This window comes from Cygnus olor, chromosome Z (assembly GCF_009769625.2).
Source record: "Cygnus olor isolate bCygOlo1 chromosome Z, bCygOlo1.pri.v2, whole genome shotgun sequence".
Lineage (NCBI taxonomy): Eukaryota > Metazoa > Chordata > Aves > Anseriformes > Anatidae > Cygnus > Cygnus olor.
This window is the reverse complement of record NC_049198.1, coordinates 70,686,545-70,708,193: the sequence shown is the minus strand read 5'-3', so window position 1 is coordinate 70,708,193 and position 21,649 is coordinate 70,686,545. Positions and strand designations below refer to the sequence as shown.

At 40.6% G+C, this 21,649-nt stretch overlaps 1 long non-coding RNA gene across 2 annotated transcripts in view; it reads right to left on the bottom strand.

Moving 5' to 3' along the window:
* Positions 1–20,793, bottom strand: part of LOC121062090 — a 29,390-nt gene extending 8,597 nt beyond the window's left edge. The window contains exon 1 of one of the 2 annotated variants that reach the window (XR_005815405.1): positions 19,614–20,793. This is a non-coding gene — a long non-coding RNA (uncharacterized LOC121062090). Of the gene's footprint in view, positions 1–622; positions 1,231–19,613 lie in introns of those variants that run through there. The other variant, XR_005815404.1, reaches the window with a different exon arrangement.
* Between the last annotated feature and the right edge of the window lie 856 nt (positions 20,794–21,649).

Sequence of the window (21,649 nt, the reverse complement as noted above, 5' to 3'; positions counted from 1 at the left end):
AACAGACTAAACACATTTACAGCTTGTGGGAAATAATCAATGACTTTTCTTTTTCTCTCTCTCTAGAAAGAGAGTAAGTGGTAGGTACATTCACAGTAACACTTTCCCCTTTTGCTGTCTGAACTCACCTTAGCCTTGATAGCATGGATCACAAAAGGACATACTATGTATGTACTTTAAAACAAGGAGTCCAGAAGAAAACTTATATTTGATCCACAGCAGAAAAATGAATAATCTCCCCATGCTTGCAGTCTGTCGGCAGAACATAGAGGAAGAAGACACTTTTGTGATTCAGATCAAAAATTACAGAAATATGAGTATTTCTTCTTAATTTCACAAATTACATTTCCTGTGCAGCCTTGAGCAAATTACGTAAAATATTGTCTCTGAGGAGGGTTCTTTTCCATTTTTCTAATACAGAAATAATGGCAATTGATTTTCCTCACAAGGTTACTTTAAGGTTAAATTAATTAATTTTCCTAAAGTCATTTGAGAGTAGCTGCTTATCTTGTCATTTAAAAATAATTAAGAGAAGCTAGTTTTCAAAGAGGCCTTAAGCTTGACCTCAGTGATATGACAGTAACACAGTGGCAATAATGATTGTGATGAAGTGCAGACCCACCTGGGAAGCTCAAAGCAGCTCTCTCAGGTGTTCATAACTGCATGGTTTTGGCAGTCCAGATCCCACATGAGCTGCAGTTCCTAAATTTTAAAAGCAATATGGCATTGATTCACTGAACAGTATGTGGTCACACTAGCTTTGCTATCCCAAAGAGGTGAAAGAAGTACTCCTCTCTAAAACGCTCGTCACAGTACTAATCAGGAGTCATTGCAAATTACTTCCATTTTCTATACATCAGGTATGTAACACTCACCAGACTTCAAGTGGGTTTGTATCACCACTTGCTTCAGCTGAGAAAAAAAATTTGTTTATGTTGCACTTTTGGATTACGTGGGATGTTTACCTGATAGAGATGTTCAATCACCTGTAGCAGATTTTCCTCTCACTCAGATAAACACTACATGGGGAAAATAAGTGAGAATATATTAGCTATCTGTTGCTTGCACTGAGCCCTTTCACTTCCATAGCCGGACCTGACGGTCCCGTTTTTAACCAATTTCCCATACTTCTGTTCAACCACGCAACCTCATGGTCATGTTTATGGAGAAGGAGTAAAAATAATTATATTTCCTGTTTTTTCTAGCAAGGCTCATTTTCTGTTTCCAAGAAAGTTGCTTTACATTAGCATGGTTCTGCCTCCTGTCTGTGAAAGAGAGCTTCCTACATAAAATATTTCCAAAAGATTTTTGCAGTTGGCAATTTCTCAAATAAAAGGATTTCCAACTCTTCCTCTCTGTGATCACTCACTCCCCAGTCTGAAAGACGTCATTGTGAAGAAATGTGTTTCCTGACAATCCACCTACATACTCAGTTTATCTAGTTACACTGTATTGTACCATGAAAATAAAGTGTTTCCTGGTCCTGCAGCCGTAGGCAAAAGGCCTGATAAGGCCTGCTAACACCAATGAATATTATTAGAACTACAAGACCGGACTTGAATGAAAATATTTCAATAAAGCTGTTAAAAATTAATTTTTCGTAGTGTTCCACAGACTAGCAAATCAGGCTTTCTATATATCTGCAAATCAGACTTCATACATAGCACCTAACTAGGGAACTGGGAATCTTTTTTTCTTTACTTCTTGTGTTTGTATGTTCACATTCTTTTAACCGACTAAGAAATCATTTTCCTGTCCTAGCACTATGTGGGTTTCAGCTTAATCTTTCCCATTTCTTTGAAACTCATTACTCATTTACTTGAATCTCAGAACTGGATTGTTTATTTATTTATTTAGGGGTAAAAGGAAGACAATAAGCTATAAACATTGTTTTATAAGAAAATGTACTAGTAGGGTGTGGGTTTTTTTTTAAATAATAGCATCATTTTATCAGCCTTTCTAGCCCTGTATTGTTTAGCTTCCAGTACTTTCGGTTTTATGCAGTTTTTGTGAATAATCCTACAATGAAATATGGATCTCTGATGGGATCGATCCTAACTAAAGTGATAGATAGACTGAGAACAACCGAGCACACCTGAATGTGTGCATTTTTTGGCCACTTAATTTACCTCTTGCAAACACACTCTTCTTTAGGTAAGATCTTACTTTTTTTAATAGAGACTACTATACTCCATTCAAAGATAAGTGTATTTCTACTCCAATTTAAAGATGAGTGAAGGGCTTAAATTCAGGAAAAAAAAAATCTTGAGGCTAGTTTAAACAATATGACAGTATCTTTTCTTACACTTTTGTACTGGGGTTCTAATCTCCACCATAGCCCTTCGAGTGTTCCTTAATATATATAATATATATTATATTATATATAATATATAAATAAAACCTGAAATTGAAAGCTGCTAGGAAAGCAGAATTTGTACAGACTTTAGTTATTTTACAAGCACTTAGGCAGCCTAAGCCTTCTCCTACATAGAACAATGACAGACTAACTAAAAACATAGGAATAAACATTAGAAAATCAAATAGGTAAATCAAAGGTAGGTACTAGACTTTACTGATCTTCATTTGTGCCTTCATCGATGTTGAACAGTGTGTATGGATGTATCACTGTCTCCAGGCTTACCTGTGTGGTCATTTGACCACTATAGTGGAAATTCAGATTTTCATGACTTGAGCATTATTTTTTGTAATGATACAAAAAAAACAACCTCTAGAGCTCAAACATTGTCTATGGGTACTGAAGAGTTCCAGGGCCTTTTTATACCTGACTGCAAAGTTACTCCCTCTTTCCAACACACCTTACCACCTGAATTGTGCTCAGCTGAGGCGCTTTGAACTTTTGTCATATAATAATTTAGATGGGAAAATACCCCTGTAGATCTTCGATCCAACCCCTTCTCGAAGCAGGAGCAAGTTGCCTGGGGTGTTGTGTTCTGAGTATCTCCAAAACAGTGATCCTACAAGTTCTGTGGGCACCTGTGCCAGTGTTTGACCACCCTCACGGTGCAAAAATTTTCTTCTTACGTTCAACTGAAATTGAAAAACACGTTAATAGAGATGCAAGGATGATGTCTTTTTACTGTCCAGAAAACAGACCAGATAGTCCGTCTTGGCTACAGAAGGTATATGATGGAGCACTGTCAGAGGATGGAGTGCACAGAGTATTGCTCCTTATCAGGAACAGCTATCTAACTAGCTATCTAACTAGCTCTGGAGATCAGCTTCCACCAACCATCTTTATAAACTACTGTGTGCCTTTATCTCAGCAAGAACAGAAGTTAGCAGGATATGACAGCATCCTTTTCTTTTGTATTTGTCTAAATACACTAGTGCTTTCCAAGGTGCATCCTAACTCAGACAGCTCCCAGGTGTTAGTCAAAAAAAACAACAACAAATACCAAGAATGCAGCACTAAAATGAAAACCCCATAATCTGATCTGAAGACTGGAACTGCAGTTGAAATGCCTCAGCTAGACCTCTGTTGACCAGAAATAGACTTCACTCAAAGGCTCAAGCAGGCTTTTTCAGGCAAACCTGTCATCTTACTTCAACAGAGCCTAAAGGCCATTTTCCCCAGGGGAAGAAAGGCCTTGGGCTTTCCAACACTGTTAATGTATTTGCAAAGAACAAGTAGAGCCTTCCGCTTTTACCACAGATGTGCTGCATTGTCCCTTGAGCCTCAAGACACTGCACAAGAAAAGTGGCCTCCAAAAGGCCAAAGAAAGATCAATGGAGAAGGAATTTTCTCCTTCTGCATATATAAGCGAAAACAACAACCAGAAGGTTGTGCTGAACTGTGGTTAACTTCTTTTACATCCTGGAATGGAAGGCAGCCAATGAACATTTGTGTAGAAAATGCCAAGCTACTCACTAAAGTATTGGCTGGGACCTAATCTTAAAACTAGCCATAATAAAAGATCCTATCAAAGACAAACAAATGAAAACAAGTGGACAGAATTTCAAATGCCAATGCCTCTTTGTCCTTGACCCTGCTCTTGTGGGTTGTTTTCATCATGTACATGCCACCGTTTTTCTGTCAGCACTCCCCCTCCGAGCCTCCCCAGGTAATGCACATTAATTCTGTTTCCCCCAGGACATCTATGAAAGCCTTCATTTGTTAACCTATTTCTGGAAATACTAAGTACACATTATTATTTGTGCCATATCTGAAGCTGTTTGACAAATTGTAGCTGTTCTGTAATAATTTTCCTCCTCCTTCTATTGAAGGTGCATGGCAATTATTGTAAGATTACTCTTGGAGAATGTGCCAGAGACTCTCATCTCATCTAAATCTTTTTCTTTTTTTAAAAAAAAAAAAAGTTTTTGCTTACTGAAATGTTTCAAGTATAATATAGAAATGTTTTACATGTGTGCCGCCTTACACATTAAGTGGAAACAATGAATGGATATTATTTCATAATATTAATTCCTCCATTCCTTCATACATGAACATTTATAAAAACTAGCTGTGTCCAATCTTTCTTTTACTAAAAGTTATAACCACTTACCTTTCTGATAGTAGTTTGCTAATACTGTCTTGTAATATAACCCAATCCATCCTGATTAAAAAAAAAAAAAAAAAAAAGGCCAGCATATTTGCAAATTTGCTGGCATAAACAAACAGGGAAAAAAAAAAAAAAAAAAAAAAAAAAAGCAGAGATTCTTGGCATATTTGCAAATAGATAGAAGTGCTCTCCTGTAAAGCAGAATGAGAGAATGAGGACTCTTTGGTTGTAGATATGCCAAATAGAACTGAATTTCCTCTAATGTTTCAAGCACATACACATTTCGTCCATCAAGAGCTCTGGATGCAGTGGCTTAAACTATCTCCAGGAAAGCAGGTGCTCAGACACATATACACACATTCACATTCCTCTCTCTCCTTGCATTAGCATTCTCAACCATCCTCACTGATGAGATGGAAACTAATCTTTTTCTTTTTCTTTTCTTTTTTTTTTTGGGGGGGTGGGGGTGTATATGTTAGGTGACCTTTAGTGCAAGGAACCCAGACTAGGAGGAGGAAGGAGAGAAAAACTTCCCTTTTTGGTGGCAGCTTCAGCCAGAACAAAAAGCTGCATCACTAAGTCACAATGCCATGGCATCGTAAGGAGACCTAGTTGCTGGCTGTCAGTTCTGGCCTTTCTGGGGCTGTAAGTTTCCTCCTTCAGCAAAGGGTCCAACAGATGCCAGAGCTGGCACAAGGGTAGTGCTGGGACACTGGGCAAGGGCTCAACCAGGTCAATGCCAATCATGACATGCACAGGTGGATGCACACCCACTGAAGTAGCTAAGCACACTTTTATTAGTAGTATTATTATTTTAAAAAAGCAATCAAAGTCACTCAGGTACTCTCTTAGGATGGCACTGTACTAGAGTATTCACCAGGATTAACACCTAAAACACTAACTCTGTAGCTTCACAAGAGTGAAGTATACTCTTTAGTCAGTCCTGGAGCTGAGGTCTGAATTAGAATCATGGAATATCCCAAGTTGGAAGAGTCCCAGAAAGATCCTTGAGTCCAAACCCTGGCTCCACACAGGACCACCCAAAAACCAGGCTCTACATCTGACAGTGCTGTGCAAACACTTCTTGATTTCTGGCAGGCTCAGTGTCATGACTGCTGCCCTGGGGAGCCTGTCCCAGTGCCCGACCACCCTCTGGGTGCGGAACCTTTCCCTAACCCCCAGCCTGACCCTCCCCTGTCCCAGCTCCATGCCGTCCCCTTGGGTCCTGTCGCTGTCCCCAGAGAGCAGAGCTCAGCGCCTGCCCCTCTGCTCCCCTCATGAGGGAGCTGCAGGCCGCCATGAGGCCTCCCCTCGGCCTGCTCCGCTCTGGGCTGAACGAACCCAGGGACCTCAGCCGCTCCTCATACATCTTGCCCTCTAGACCCTTCACCATCTTTGTAGCCCTCCTTTGGACACTCTCGAATAGTTTTATGTTCTTCCTATACTGTATTGCCCAAAATCGCACACAGTGCTTGTGGTGAGGCCACACCAGCGCAGAGCAGAGCAGGACAATCCCTTCCCTCGACCAGCTGGCAGTGCTGATCCTGATGCACCCCAGGGTACGGCTGGCCCTCCTGGCTGCCAGGGCACACTGCTGGCTCATGTTCAACTTGCTGTCAACCATTAGCTGATATTGTTACCAAAGCAACTTCTCAATTCCTTTCCGAACCAGAAAAAAAAAAAAAAAAAAAAAAAAAAAAGATAAAAAAAACAGCCCTTCCATATGAAGCCATACGACAGGTCTCCACAATACAAACTTATGGTGATCAAAAATGTCCTGACTTGAATATTCACTTTTTTAGTAGGTATAAAGAAAATATGCACAGCTTATTTGGCAGTTCACACTGCAAACTTTTACATTTGCAGACATGTCTAAGAACATGCATTTTATTTAAATAGAGAAGTGATTCCAACAGAATATGAGCAGAGCTGATACATACTGAAAGCAGAGAGACAGCTGTGGGAAATAATACTAAGACTGAAACATACTGAAAGGGAAGAGGTAGTCCCTAACTCTGAACCAAGAAATAAAATAGCTGAGATAGGCTCTTTTCTAAATACTCAGGGGAAGAAAAAAATTCTGCAAGAAAGTAAAACTCATAAGAAAATGGAAAAAAAGGAAAACTAGATGGCATACCAACTGACAACACTGCACACTAGGAAAGCATACAGCCATCGAGCCTATTTTTGTGTAGCTGCCACATTTGAAGTATTGCATGGAGTTATGATGCGTTATTATAATTATAGTCATTTAAACAGTGGTAATGCTTGGATAGCTTGTCCTACAATTAAATTTTCTTCTCATCACTAAGAAAGGGGATGACTCAGTGATATGTTTACTCCAATGAGGAAGCTCACCTGAAAGCTCCCGACTCGCCATTCCTCCTGCCCTGCTGCTCATCATTCGTGGCTCTCCCACACCCCTAGGCTGTGCCATGAAGCTGTCTGGGGGTATCAGAAATGAGCTGGATTAAGGATTTTTTTTTTTCCTATTTGAGAGGGCTTATTTGAGACACAGATAATTCAGAAGCAAAGTTGACAGTTGTGTCACTCTTCCTGAGAAATGTTGATGGTAGGCAGGAATGGGCTACCAGGTTTGGAGGGGAGCTTCTCCAACCACTTTTTTGCAGCTGGAGAAAAGGTATAGTCAATTTACTCGCTTGTTAAATGATCAGCAGCTAGGGTAATGTTTAGCCTATATACAGATAGCATGATAACTGTCGCTATTTGAGGCCATAGAAACTAATTGATCTGCCTATCTGTTTATGTACTCATGCTCTGCCCTGTCATTGTGGTGTCTGAATGCCGTGTCACTTGACAAGCCTTACATATGTTCCGTCTTGCCAGAACTAAAGGGTGGGACTCAACAGCCATTATATCTATTATAAGCAACTCCAGCAAGGCGTGTGTAGTAATCCCTAGGTGGGGTTTGGCCACCAACGCAGGATGGCCAGTGAGGCACCTAAGCAATACAAACAATAAGCACTAACAAAAATAACATCAGCTCTTACTCATATTTTCCCCCAAAAAGAAAATGCACATTCACGTTGCCACCTTGTCAGCTTAAAGAAAAACAGCTCCCAGGGTCAGGGTATGGTGCAGGTGAACTTTTGTAATTTCTTGCTGAAGAAAGCAGTTAAATTATCCAGATGCAGTGCACCTCTCTCCCTACTACAGTACTTTTTGCTCCTCTTTCACTGCTCTTGCTGCATGTGAGACTAGCTTGATCACAGTTAAGCTAAAAGAAAATCAGCCCTACCAAACAAGTTAACAGTTTTATCTACGTTTGGCTTTCTAAACTGACTCACCTCACTCGAATCCTGCAGTGGGTCCCAGCTGCTGTGCAGTGTTTACCATCCATAATCATGGCAGCAGTGGCCTGTATCAGTTACTGTGAAGTATCAGCACCAGCCTAGCTGTGTATAAAACAGCAAGTATTGATTTAGTTTGTCTTGGTTCGAGTAAGAGACGCAGACTTGACAGCGCTTGATCCAAAAGTAACATTTTTAAAAGCAACCAGGTGATACTGAGGAAGTGTTTTGCTGGATGACGTTGCTACAGAACGTCTGAGGAGAGACAGGACAGGAACTGAATTCCTTTAAGTTCAGAGAAACTTGCTCAGCACCTTCTGCTTGAGCACTCCTGCATTTATGTTAAGCAGATCTTCAGTTCTGGAGGAGATGAATAATCTCAGGGTAAGTGAGATTTCCTGTGATTAATCAGCTTCTTTGTTAAAAATTCATACCTGATTTCCAGTGTGAGTTTGATTAGCATGGATTTCCAGCAAGTGGGTCTTCTTGCACTGCTGGTCCCTTGACAGTGGTGACTGTTCCACGTAACTATGGGAACAGAGCACTAAAGAAGTGTTTTTGTAAAACAGTTATTTTGCTATCCGTCTCAAGTATCACTGATATGACGTACGTTACTGTGAATCTTTGCATCATGTCACTCAACTCCTTCCTATGGGCTCTAGGGAGAGTTTTCAGGGATAAACCACAGTGTATCTATAGCATCTCTTGCTCTGCAAAGTTCGTGCAATCACACTGATGAAAATCTGTAATGATTTTGTTTTCCTGAGAAGAGCATATTAATCTGCATGTATTATGGATTTTTCTTTGTAGCCTTTATCTGATGTGCAAGATAATGGCCACAGCTGGAGAAGAGACATCAGATGGTTGGGACCAGAGGGCAGGAATGATGCCGAGATGTCTATCCTTGTATGCTCAGATTGTATGCTTTGTCTGCGGAAACTGTCAACCACATCAGCAGACTTACAAGGTGCTGGGATGACTTTTCCCTGAGGTTTGACTGGAAGGACCAGGTGGTATTATGCTTGCTCTTTTTGCAGCTGGAAGGTAAATAATCTGTTGGATCATCTGGCAATATGTGATCTAAGCAATTCGCTTACGAGGTCAGTGTGGTTTCATTGCATCGTGAGAAAAGAGAAACCAAGGAGTCCAGTCAGACTGTGGTACGCATACAAGCCACCCTGGTGGTTGTTAAGGCAGCTAGTGACTTCTCCACTGGAATCCCATCTAGGGTGAAGGTAACAGGTTATACTTATGGTGGCCTCCAAGCCTGTAAGAGAAGCTCTCTTCTCATGGCATTAAACTTCCATGGACGAAGACCAGCTTCTCAGGCTTAGAACTGCAAGACATTTATGACATTCAGTGAGAGAACTCCATACAAATACCAGAAAGAAATGTGGTAGACCACATTTTTTATAGGTTTAGGTATTATCAAGACTTTGCAAATGATTTTCCTTTTAATGTTATGCATATAAAACAGACACAGATTATAACAAAAAATTGTGTGCTACCAACTTAGTTTTCCTACAAGAATGGAAGAAATGATTCAGTGAAGAAGGAGTTAAGCCCAAATCTACTCATCTCTTTTTCAAAGTGACTTCTGTAATCCTTCATCTTTATAGGCATCCTTTGAGAGCAGGGACCTGATGGGGAAGTACTCTGTAACTTAGCTGACTGCTTTCAGACCAATGCTCTTGCAAGGCTGCTAAAATGTTTGAAAGATCCCTAACAACTGAGGAAAAACAGCATCTACCTTCAAAAATGGTCAGAAAGACAACTACACAATTACAGGGCAGTCAGTCTCTCTGTGGTTGGAGCAAGTCCTCCTGAAGCACTTGTCTGGGCACATGAAGGAGAATGTGATTGTGGACAGCTGGCATGGATTATCTAGGGGTAAATCATGCCTGACCAACTGACTGTCTTCTGTGATTAAAAAAAAAAAAAAAAAAAAAAAAAAAAAAACTAGAACTGCATATGGGGGGAGAGCAGTGGGTGTCATTTACCTTAACCTTAGCAAGGCCTACAGCACTCTTCCCACACTATGCTTTTACCCAAGTTGGGATACAACAGCCTGGGCTGGTAGGCGGGTGGGCAGCCAGATGGGTAAATACCTGCTTGGATAGCAGGCCTCAGAGGCTGGTGGATAAGAAGTCGTACCCCATTTTGAGCCTGGTAACCAGTGGGGCCCATAGAGGTCTGTCCTGGGACCTGTCCTCTTTAGGATCTGTATCACTGACAAGGTGGGGAAGGTGACAGGGTGCAGTTCCATCAAGTTAGCAGATGACACCGAGTTGCAAGGACCAGTCAATAATGGATGAGGGCAGGGCTGACATCTGGAGGAACGTTGTTGGGGCTGACAGGATCCCCATGCAACTGAACCAGAAGCAATATGCAGCCCTGACCCAGGGAAGGCAGAGCACTGGCATGGATGCCAGCAGGGATGGGGTCAGCTTCATGGAGAAGGCCCTGGGTCCTGGCAGGCAGCAAGCTGAGCAGGGGCCAGCCATGTCCCTGATTAAAAACAAGGGCCAGCAGTGCCCAGGGCAGCATGAGCAGAGCATGGCCTTGCAGCAGAGATGGCCTTGAGGCACCTAACAGCACCCCGGTAGCTGTGGGGAGGCAATTGAGGAGCAAGCGATGGGCTTTTCACAGTGGTGCCCAGCAGCAGGATGAGAAATAACATGCATAAGCTTGAAACCAACGAGGTGAAAAACGTTTTCCCCACAAGGGCATCCAGGCAGTGGAGCAGGTTTCCCAGAAAGATTATGCCACCTCTGCCGTTGGGTGTTCTGAAACCACAGCTTGAACAAACCCTGAGCACCCTGCTTTGATCTCACAAATGCCCCTGCTTTAGGCAGGAGGTCGGACTAGCGACCCCTAAAGGTCACTTCAAATCTGAATGGCTCTGAATGTTTTTGTGTTGAACAATCTGAGACCTCTGTATGAAAGAAACATTACCTGTAAGCCCAAAAAGTCTTATAAGATTTTTCATTCTGTGCGGTTGTCTTTGCCAGTGTACTGAGAGTGGATTCACAGCTGGAATTGCTCCTACAGATTTATTGTGATATAAATGTGTTCAGGAAGCTCTTGGCTGTATTTCCTCCTGATTATTGGGTGCCAGAGATTTAACTCTGCTACAGTGTCAGAAAAAGCCACCTCAGCCTCAGAGTCCTTGATATTGATTCCCATGGTGTTGTGTGTAGCATTCTGACTTACCGATCGTTTCTTGTGCTGACAGTTCTTTCAAAGATGTACCATGCATGCTTTAATATCACGGATGGGGATTTCACAGACAGGTATTTCAGATTCTCTGACTACTTTTGTTTCTCCGTTTTGTCCATCACATCATACAGAAACCTTTTCCTTTCCTGATAGATACAACGAACCCTCCTCCACATCAAAACATCTCCTTGTTGGGCATGTTTCCCAAGATTAGCCACAGTCCTGCTAACTCCTGATAAAATGTTTCCAGTGGAACTGCTCATGGACTGCAGTGCCATTCAGCATGGACTACAGAGACAAAATCTGCATCTATACAAACAATATTCTATTAAAATAATAATAGGCTTAATATATGCATACTAGTAAACAAGAAGCCTATCACTTTTCACTAGTAATTGTCCTCCTACATCCATTTCCTTGTATAATGTTACCTTTTTTTATGACATCTAACCTAAACTGCAGACTCTTTAGAATGGGTTCTTTCTTTTACCTGTTCATTTAAGTGACAATAATAAAATAATGCAGAATTAGGCAGAAAACCAGAGGTGGAACTTCTTGTCACCAAGTTTCACTAGGCCTAGCACGGAGTGGAACCTGATATTGGAAGGCCAAGGGAAAGAACAAGTTGGCATGCCTTTGTCCTGCACCACCATAAATCTTCCAGCCATGTAAAAATGCCATCTCGAGACACAGGATTTCAAGACTGTTCTGCCTATGTGAAAATCAGGTGAAAGGTGAATGTAGAGCACCAACCACTGCTAGCTGAGACTGCAACCTGAGGAGTTTTGTAATATTAAAAATGTTCTTCTCTTCCAAACAGATTCTACTGTGTAAATACTTTATATGTAATCTTAATCTGAGTGTGACTGAGAATAACCTGCTTTGCTTATAAGTGCGTTTGGAGACAAGGCTCACTCTCTTTTTAGGTGCTTGTGCCTTCCTAACAACCATAATCAATATCAATCATGGTGATTATGCTCATCTTAGGAAAAACAAAATCAAATTGCTTGATTAACTTAAAACTGGGCAAAACATAATGAAATATCATGTGAAGATCAGGGAATAAAGTAGTGGACTTATTTTTAAAAATTATTTTTATCTTTCCCTTTAGTCTCCCTAATATCAGTCACAGTCGTGGACTTACCTTCCTGCAGAAAATGATTATCGTACTGAAGAAACTCTTTGCTGATTTGATATTTTCCCAGCAAAACAGTAATTACATGTTCCCTGATGAAAACTTTATTTTATGCTCTGAAGAAATTTTAGTTCAGAATTAAAAGAAAACAGGAGAGTGTGTAAACAGCATATAGTAAGTTAATACAGATAAGATACTTACATAAGTTAACATATACAAAATAATATAAAGTAGAGAATGTAATTGTGTAGGAGAGTGTCTAAGCCTTGGGGACAACATAGCTCCCTCAAATTTCAAGTAATCTTTGAGCTGTGAGCTGCTTCTCTGCTTCTGGCTGCTTGACAAAAAAATTTCTAAAGGGGAGTATTGTGTTGCCTTAACCTTGCACTCCTAGCTTTGAGGAAAGTGTTGAACTTCCCAAAAGACATCTTGCATGATACTTATTTTAGGGGTGTACTAATCCACCCCCCAAAGAAAACCAGAAAGACTGCCAGCTCACCTTAGTACCACTTTTATTACAAGACCAGCTTTAAGAAAGTAATGGTCATGACTTTTTGCTTCAAATTAAGCAAAATTAAGCAGTTGATTATTACATTGGAAATGAAGTCGAACCAAAATAATAATAATAATAATAATAATAATAATAATAATAATAATAATAATAATAATAATAATAATAATAAACACATTTTAAAATTCCACTTGAAACTGTGGGGTTGCCCATTAATTTCAGTTCATTGCAAATAGTAACAAGGAACTTCCCTTGGCTGAGTCTGATGTCAATGGACAACCCCAGGATGCTCCTCAGCTTTCACAGCTGAGGGTCTCATTCCTAAAAAGAACACAACAGCCTCCAAATACTGCCTGACCGAACAGGACATGGGCATTGGCCAAGGCTTACTGAATGCAGCCTGATGTATTTTCATTTCCCTTTCATTTGAAGTATCAAGGATCTATTCTTTCCCCTTGAATTCAAGTAAGATAAACTCATAAGCGGTGTGAAACTATCAGAAAAATCTCTCAGAAAAATGTTTTACCTTGTTTTCTCCTTTTTTTGCTTAATTTATGAAAATACAGATTAAGCATTGTTTGTTTCTCTGTGTATCAATTAGATTTTTCTGCTTTTGTTATTCAGGAGTTCTCTCCGGTAGTAACTTTACGTTCTTGTCACCAGACAGCTCAGCTTGTCAGTTGACTAGGAGGAAGCTTCAGCTGGACTTCTTAGGCCACACAACGCACACCATGAAAACCCTCCCTTAATTTTCCAAAGTCATACAAAAGCTACAGCCAGCGTCACGTTGGCTGCACGGGAATTCTGACACTCTCGAAACTTCTGACGGACCCTATGAGTAAGGCACCAGCTGCCTGGCATGACATATCAACATTGCAGAAGGCAGATGTGGCAAAGAGTCTCGTAGGTATGCACCTGCCCTCCCTGCAGCACTCATGGAACGTGCAATTATGCTGCGGAGGTGTAGTGTAACCTCTGTTATGCAAAGCACCTCTTGCATGATGGTTATCATTCTTAAGCCTGTACGCTATAAATCATGCACTGTAATATGCTTTCTCATTCAAACAACTTACTAATTTTATAATTTACTGTTGCTGCATGGCATTGCAGGGAAACTAAACATGACACATGAAGATGCCAGGAAATGGATGACAGAATGGGATTACCTGGCATGGTGCGAGGGCCCAGCCTCGACAGCTTTGTGATCTCTAGGTTAGGGAAAGAGTGTCTGTTTTTTAACTTTATTCATGTGAGAGTTTGGCTTTTTAGACCTTCTTGGGGAAAAAAATGGTCATAGTATGAGTCTTAGTGAACTAAGCAGGTTCAGGATAGGATTATGGGTTATCCATGAGAGGTACAGATGGAGCACGGTAACTGAAGCTGCTGTCTCCTGCTGGCTTTCTGTAATCTAAAAATTGACCCAGCTATTCAGCTGGCAGTACAGACGTCTCCAAATGCAGAGAGGAAATGGGCTTAGACAGTGCTATTCACACAGCTATCTAGAAATTCATCTCAAATTGAAGGTACTCCTATCAACAAAGCAAGCTAAGACGACACATGGAGAGTCACAGACTGAGTCATGTTGCCAGATCATCCCTATGAAGCAGAAGGATATGCTGCTTGTCAGTGCAAACAGTGCACTGGTACTGGGGACACTCCTGACAAACTGCACAACCTTATCCTGGCTATCGTTACTGATATGACCAGCAATATTATGACTTCACTGCAGAAAAATATCCTGGTGATCCTCAAACTTGTTCACTGTGGGATTCCCAACCTCTCTTTAATACCTTTCACATGGATGCTGACATGTTTTTGCTAGCGTTACAGTTGTCAAAGCTGTCTTTCTTCCACCTGTTCCATTAGTCACAGAGTGCAGGATGATTACAGAGTATTTGTACAGAGTCTGTGTATAAGCTGTTCCAACCATACTGACAACTCCATGAAGTGGCACCAACCATCTCTTCACTCTTTTCCCTGTCTCCAGTTACTGCAGTGGTGGGTGGTGAGACACCGGGTGGTGAGGCACTGGCACAGGTTGCCGAGAGAAGTTGTGGATGCCCTGGAAGTGTTCAAGGACAGGGTGGATGGGGCTTTGGGCATCTGTCTTTGATCTAGAGGTGTCCCTGCCCATGGTAGGGGGGTTGGAACTAGGTGGTCTTTAAGGTCCCTTCCAACTGAAACCCTTCTGTGATTCTGTGATTCTAAGTGTAATGCTTCAACAGGAAGCCAGGCAACATTACTTTCATTAATTTCTGAAATATAAAAAAATCTGCCTTTATGCACAGCAGCCAAGATAGGAATGGAGAGTTCCAGCACAAAATCATAAACACCCTTGGAAGGTGTCAGTATACCAAATCATTCAGTCATGAGCAGAAACCTGACTTAATAACACTTGGCAATGATTATGACACTTTTGATCTACGATCTGGAAAGCAGTCAGTGATGAAGTAACTCATTCAAGGTCAGGCCTGGAGCCAGTGGTAAGGATTGGCATCAGAGGTGTGAAGACAGCACTTTAAAGATGAAACAAAGCACACTGCATGTTTTCAGTTTTACCCCTCACTCCTGAGCAAATAACATCGTCAGAATTGCCAGTCCCTCAGACTACAGTTAGTGTATGTTAATAAAATCTTGTGGGTACCAACAGTAACACATACATCAGAAGAACCCACTGGACCTTTTCCTCAAATCAGTCTGTCCTTCTGTGAGGTACCTATAGAGTTTATTTCCTATATGTTAATAACTTCTTTTTTTTTTTCTTAGACAAATTGAACCCTTTGCCTTTAGATTTTATACACCAACATAAACTGGAGTCACTGGTGTTTACCAAGATCTGTTAAAGATCACAATTTGGAAAATGTTTTACTTAACATTTACAGTTTCAGTGATACTACACTTCAGTAAACAATAGAGGGCAATTTTTCAGTAGTTAATCTTTTATGGTACTTTCATGTCAGTCCAAAACAAAGCCACCCTCTGTGCTCAGTCAGGTGTGGAACAAGAAACCAAACAGATGACTAACTAAAGTCAGAAGAAAGTTAGAGTAAAAATGCCCACAGACCCATAGATATTTTGAAACATGAGATTCTTAGATTAAACACTGTTATGTTCAGCCCAGTCTCACACCTGCTCCAGCAGTGACCAGCATTCATTGTTTCTGAGGAGGGAATAAACACCTGGCTGCTGTGGAAACACTTAATGGAAGGTGAAAGGTGAAGGAAAGAGGGATAATCTGTCATTATTGGTGTATGTGAGGCTTGCTGACCACAACATTTCCTTTCACCACCACTGTCTGCTGGAAGGACAGTTAGCCAGGTGCAGCGGAAATGCCACCAGCACAGCCCTGCAGCAGGCCGTTTGACATGGACATCTTCTGAGCACAGCTAAGCTCTGATCCTGATCCATACATCAGAGCTTCTGTCTTGTTAGAAGAACAGAGCTCTCCTCTGAGTCACCACTGCTACTATAAAGCTTCGAAGTATTTAATTACAGAGCTTTACTCACTACATCTCCATAAAAATTACCTTTTGCAAGGCTTATTCTTTAAAGATCCTTCCCTATATCTAAGGACTTCACAGTTCCAGAGCGCAAACCAAATAGCCCTTAGTGTGCTGTCTGTTGTACTAAGCCAAAGGCCTCACAAAAATCTGCATTTGTTTTGGATTATAATGTCCAAGAGAGGTTGTCAACACCTCATCGTTCTGGAAGCATTCAGTGTATATCTAAGCCTATTGAAAAGAATTCACAACAGGCTGCTAGTCCCTCTGAGATCACGACGTCAGTCCCTGCTATGCTGCCCACTGTAGTATCAAATGGGACACTTACTCCATTTACAGGGAATTTCACACAGCAGTTGCTCCCTTCTTCAGCCTGTCCAGTTAAGAAAAGGTGAACCCAGATATTGAGTTCTAGGTTTGCACTGACCACATGAAGATCTCTTGAATACCTTTTCTGGCTAATACTAGATGCATTCATGCAACTGAAGAAGGCCCTCCTTCTAGATAGACGTATACAACATCCATCCAAAATTCAAAGCCTCCTTCTGCCTGTCTCCTCCTGCCTCTGTTTCTGAAGAACATCAGTGTTTCCAACTTTCTGGCTACTCTGTTCTTTGGGAGTGATTTTTCAGGACATCACATTCTCTTGAGCCAACTGCTTCCCTCATTCCTTACAGCTTTGCTCTATTTGTTCAAGGTCATCCATCCTAATGATCACAGGGGGCTGCTGACTCCTTTTGCAGAGGGAAAGATCACTCTCTTTCTGTGCTTTTGTTTGTTTGTTTTCTTATTATTATCCAAAGGACTTGATGGAGAACAGCAGGGGATCTTTGCAGCAGAGATGGGGTTATTCAATATTCAAACTAACTCATTCTGCTCACCAATTTGTAAGTCATTCCAAACCACAGTGGAAATTTCTAAGATGATACCTGAATTACAGTGCTGTTGCAAAGCTGGCAGTAATCTGTTTTTCTTGTCTTCTGAGGTGGATGAAGATAATACCTGTCAAACCCAGCACACTGCAGAATGTCAAACAGTTGGCTTCATTTCAGATCAGATCAGAAGTTGAGTCTGACTGTGGTAAGAAAGCATACTGAGGAACTGTCAAAAGTCTCTGACAACCCCATCTATCAAGGGAAACTGCTCAGCCATAATTACAAAAGCCTATTAAGTTCAGACACTGGCTAGATACACTGGTGCTTCTCTTCCTCAAAGAACAGAAATATCTTTCTCTGGTTCCTGCACAGACAAAATTGTTATCTCTTTTCCATGATGGAATGCACACCTCTATCATTCAAGCCCCTTAGAGAAGACTACAGCAGGTCAGGAGATATATGAAAACTTCATCTGGTACGGTATGATGCTTCCCACCACTGTTAGCATCTCCTTGTCTCTGTTACAGTTTTCTGTCCTGGTGAATGTAGCTTGCCATGCATAACTGAAGTGGTACTGTGACAAAATACTAAACAATGGCTACATTCAGCTAGAAAAGACCTCAATACATAAGCTTCACAAATAGAAAGGATCATATATAAACCAAGCAAACAGACTTTTACTAAGCCTTTACATTAGAATGCAATAGTTCATAACTTATGTAAGCCTCACAGGTTTGCCTCAGCATCTTATTTGGACCCTTATCTATCAAAGGTAAATACTGAAATGACTTTCAGAGGGACTTCATGTTTTTGCTTCAGCAGAGAGATGTATAATAAATACATCAAAAATTATTTTACATTACAACTGATCTTTTTGGCTGTATTACTCTAAACTTGTTATCTTGCTAGTTGTGGAAAGCCTGGCCACATCAGCAATTAATATTGTGGCCAGTGCTGAAGCACTTAGCTTCTCCACACCCAGCTCCCGAGACAGCTGAGACTGGCAGCCCAGGATGGATGAGCAATTTCATCCAATCGCAGACACATCCAGAAAAGGCAGTATTCATGCTATTCACAAATATCCACTGAAGTCAAGAGAACAAAAACTGCAGCTAAGTAACCTCAGGTCAGTATTAAAGCTGGCTTATTAGAGAGCTGTTGCCTAAAAGATCCTGGCAAAAGCTTCTGAGGCTGCTTTGACGACATTGAAGACAGGGATGGCAGCATAACAACAGCAAGCCAATATGATGAGGCAGATATGGGTGTTGAACTGACACTGTTTCTGATGGCAGATGCTCTCTGCAGAATGGTTTTTCTAAGCCAGAAATGCAGCCTAGAACTGCTGAGAGTATCAGCTTCATCTAACCTTACACTTTGCACATATCTGAGTTAGGAGATAGCTTTGACAGCTACGAGGAAAAGTGATACTCCTCCCCAGGACTATTCAGAACACTGAAATACAGAGCATGCTTCTATCATTGACTAGTGAGCCCAACTCTAAATACATGGAATTAAATTATATATGTGTCACCCTTGTAATTGAGAATGGATGATGACCACTGGCAAGACCATAATTTGGTAACTTTCATACCTTTGCAGCACAACAGGGGCTTGTCATTCCTATTCTGCTGCTTTGACTTCAGATTCAGACTAACATCGCTGACCTTACATGTCCTGGCATTGTCTGGTACGTCAAATATTGCTGTAGTTGTTCAAAAGAAGCAAATGAAAAGGTATCCCAGGTTTCTTCATTTTTCTTCCTGGTCTATATAGCTGTGACAGAGATAGAACTTTTTTTTTCCCTCAGAAAAATGCTAGTATACTAGTACCTTGTTCTTAGTCACCACACTCCTGCCTGAAGTGAATAAAATGTCTTTTCAAATATTTTATACTGAAGCAAGCAATCAATAGAGAACATAGCAACAATGACTAAACTCCCCCACACACCTTTTTTTTAAGCTGCTGAAAAATTACAAGCTATTAAGATGCTCCAGACACTTAGTTGAAATCGTACTTAGATTATCTCTTACCATGTTAGAATTATTTTTTGTGTCTGTGACAGAATAATAACTGTGAATAGAGAGAATTGCCATTGAAACTAAATTCTTAATGAGGAAAACCTCATACAGGCTAGGGTGATGACTGACTGAAAAGTGGTTTTCCATCAGACCTCCAAAGTGGACAGAAAGGGAAGATCAACGAATAATTGTCTACTATATTAATCACTGCATGTCCTAACACATGAGCAGTTTGGGATGCTAGTGAGCATTTCCACATAGTTTTATGGCAACTTATACTTTGCCTGCGATATGGCAGCAAGACTTAAGATTTTAAAATCAAATACGTGCACATGAAGGGAAAATACTGTTTTAAAGGTTACTTGTAAACAGCTGGTTTGATTTTTTTTCTCCGTATACTGTTTGAACACCGTTTTGAATAGGATGATCCAAAGAGGAGTGCTATAGAGAAAATCTTCTCTCAACATGAAAGCTTAAAGCCCACCCAAAATTTATAACAAAGTTGACACTGCTTGTATTACCTGCCTGAGGTACTGAGGCTTCTGCAGCATCTCCAGTGTAGGAATGCTCCTGTTTTGGGTGCCTGTTGAGTCACAAGAGAGAACAATCGCATAAATTAAGGCTAAGCTCTTTCCTAAGACCATATGATTTCTTAAACTCCACGCCTTCCTCTTCTAAGGTTTACAGTACCATCACAAGCTGTCACATGAAGATACATACCCATGCCAGCTCCACAGATACAAAGAGTAAACAATGTCCCATGAGCTATCACAAGAAGGCTGCAAAACAATCACAATTTTCATACCAATGTCTTTATGGCAACAACAGATGCTTCAGAATTGCCCTTCAGTTCCAAGATTAAAATTGTTAATTAAAATTGTTAATACACTCACCGTGTACTGCATGTGTATGGCAACAGAATTAAATTAAACTTTGATGGAAAAAAGACCAGTGAAGGCAGAGGATAAAAGTATGTATCACAGGTAACACAACCCAAAAGCCAAGACATGCATAAAAAGTCTGTGAAATAGAGCTTTGCCGGAGAGAGAGAGAACACCAGTTTATAAGGTGGTCTTTGAAGTGTGGGAGAAGCATCTCTGAAACTGTTCATGGTGTCTTTTGTGTTTCATAAGTTAGCTCAGTGAACAAACTGAAGTATTTAAGTAATGACCAACCTTATCTGCAAATTTTAAAAGTTTAACCTGTTCCTCCCATATGATCTCACTGAGAATTTCAAACAAATCCAGCTGTTTTCCCCTGAGGCTTTCTCTGAAACCATATTTGTGTCAGCAGAAAGACTTAGTCTCACTTAGCAAAAATATAAATATTCTCTGAGGTAGTGCTTTACTTTCTCACAAAGTTTCCATAGTTAATACAACTGTGGCATGTTACAATACCTCATCACCATCCCACAGAAAGTCCTAGTTCAATTTGTAAAATGAACCATAATAAAACTCCAATTTTAAAGAAATCAGTGGATTAAAACCTCTTCTTTCATATTGCTAATGATTTTATGTGTCTCCAGGGATGTCTGGATTTAGCAAATCTTCATAGGTTTAGTGACTTTCCAGTGGGTCTCCTCCACCATGTAGACGGCTCAGGACTAGCGTCATCCTCTGTTAGTATAAGATGAAGTTTACAGACGTACTTCAGAAAGCATTTTTAGTATTAGAGTGGCGGTATTCAATTATTTGAACTTCTTTCAGGGCTTAGTTGAGACACCCATGACAGAATTACTTTTTGTACCAAAAGAATTATTTAAAAATATTACATGATATTTCCTCCTCAATAATCTGCAAAAACAATGAAAAAATCTTTAGTGTTATATGTGAACAACCACATATCCTACAGACAGTTTTTCAAAGATGACACTAGTTTGCAGTACTCATGAAAAGTAACAACAAAAATGTTGAAGTTCACAAAGTTTTTGTCGCAGCAACAATGATCTAGTTGTCGTTGATGTCCACTTCTTTCTGATTTGGAAGCAAATACCTCAAACAGCAAAGAAAACATGTAAGAACCCCATAAAAGCATTGCACTTATATTTCAGGGAATATGGCCAAAGCAGATTCCCCTTTTGAGCTTCCTCCGTTCTGACAGAGGAGCTGTTTTGTTAGGTCAGTGGAAAGATCCCTTGCTTGGGAGGCACCTGGAGGGCTGAGGCTCTTCTGTTTCACTCCCTGTGGTGTTTTTCTGCCTACACTTTGTTCTTGCAAGTGGAAGCTGTGCACCTAGATGTGTGACAATAACAGCCCCTAGTGGAGCACAATTACTTCCACAGCAGCTTTTCACAAAACCTCTTCAGCAAACACTGCAGAATTTGCTTTACTTGGATGTGTATTTTTCTACAAATCCTGCTGGTGAATGAATACAACCACAAAGTTTCTTCATTTTTCATCCACTCTAACTAGATAACAGCTTCAACGTCCCGCTTCATCAAGTTTTTTTGTATTTTCCTCCATTTATCATTTCTAGACTTACCAATTATTTTACCATTACTCTTTTCCTGAAGTTAAAGTGAATATAGAGTTTTATTGCTTTTCTCATTATTCTGATT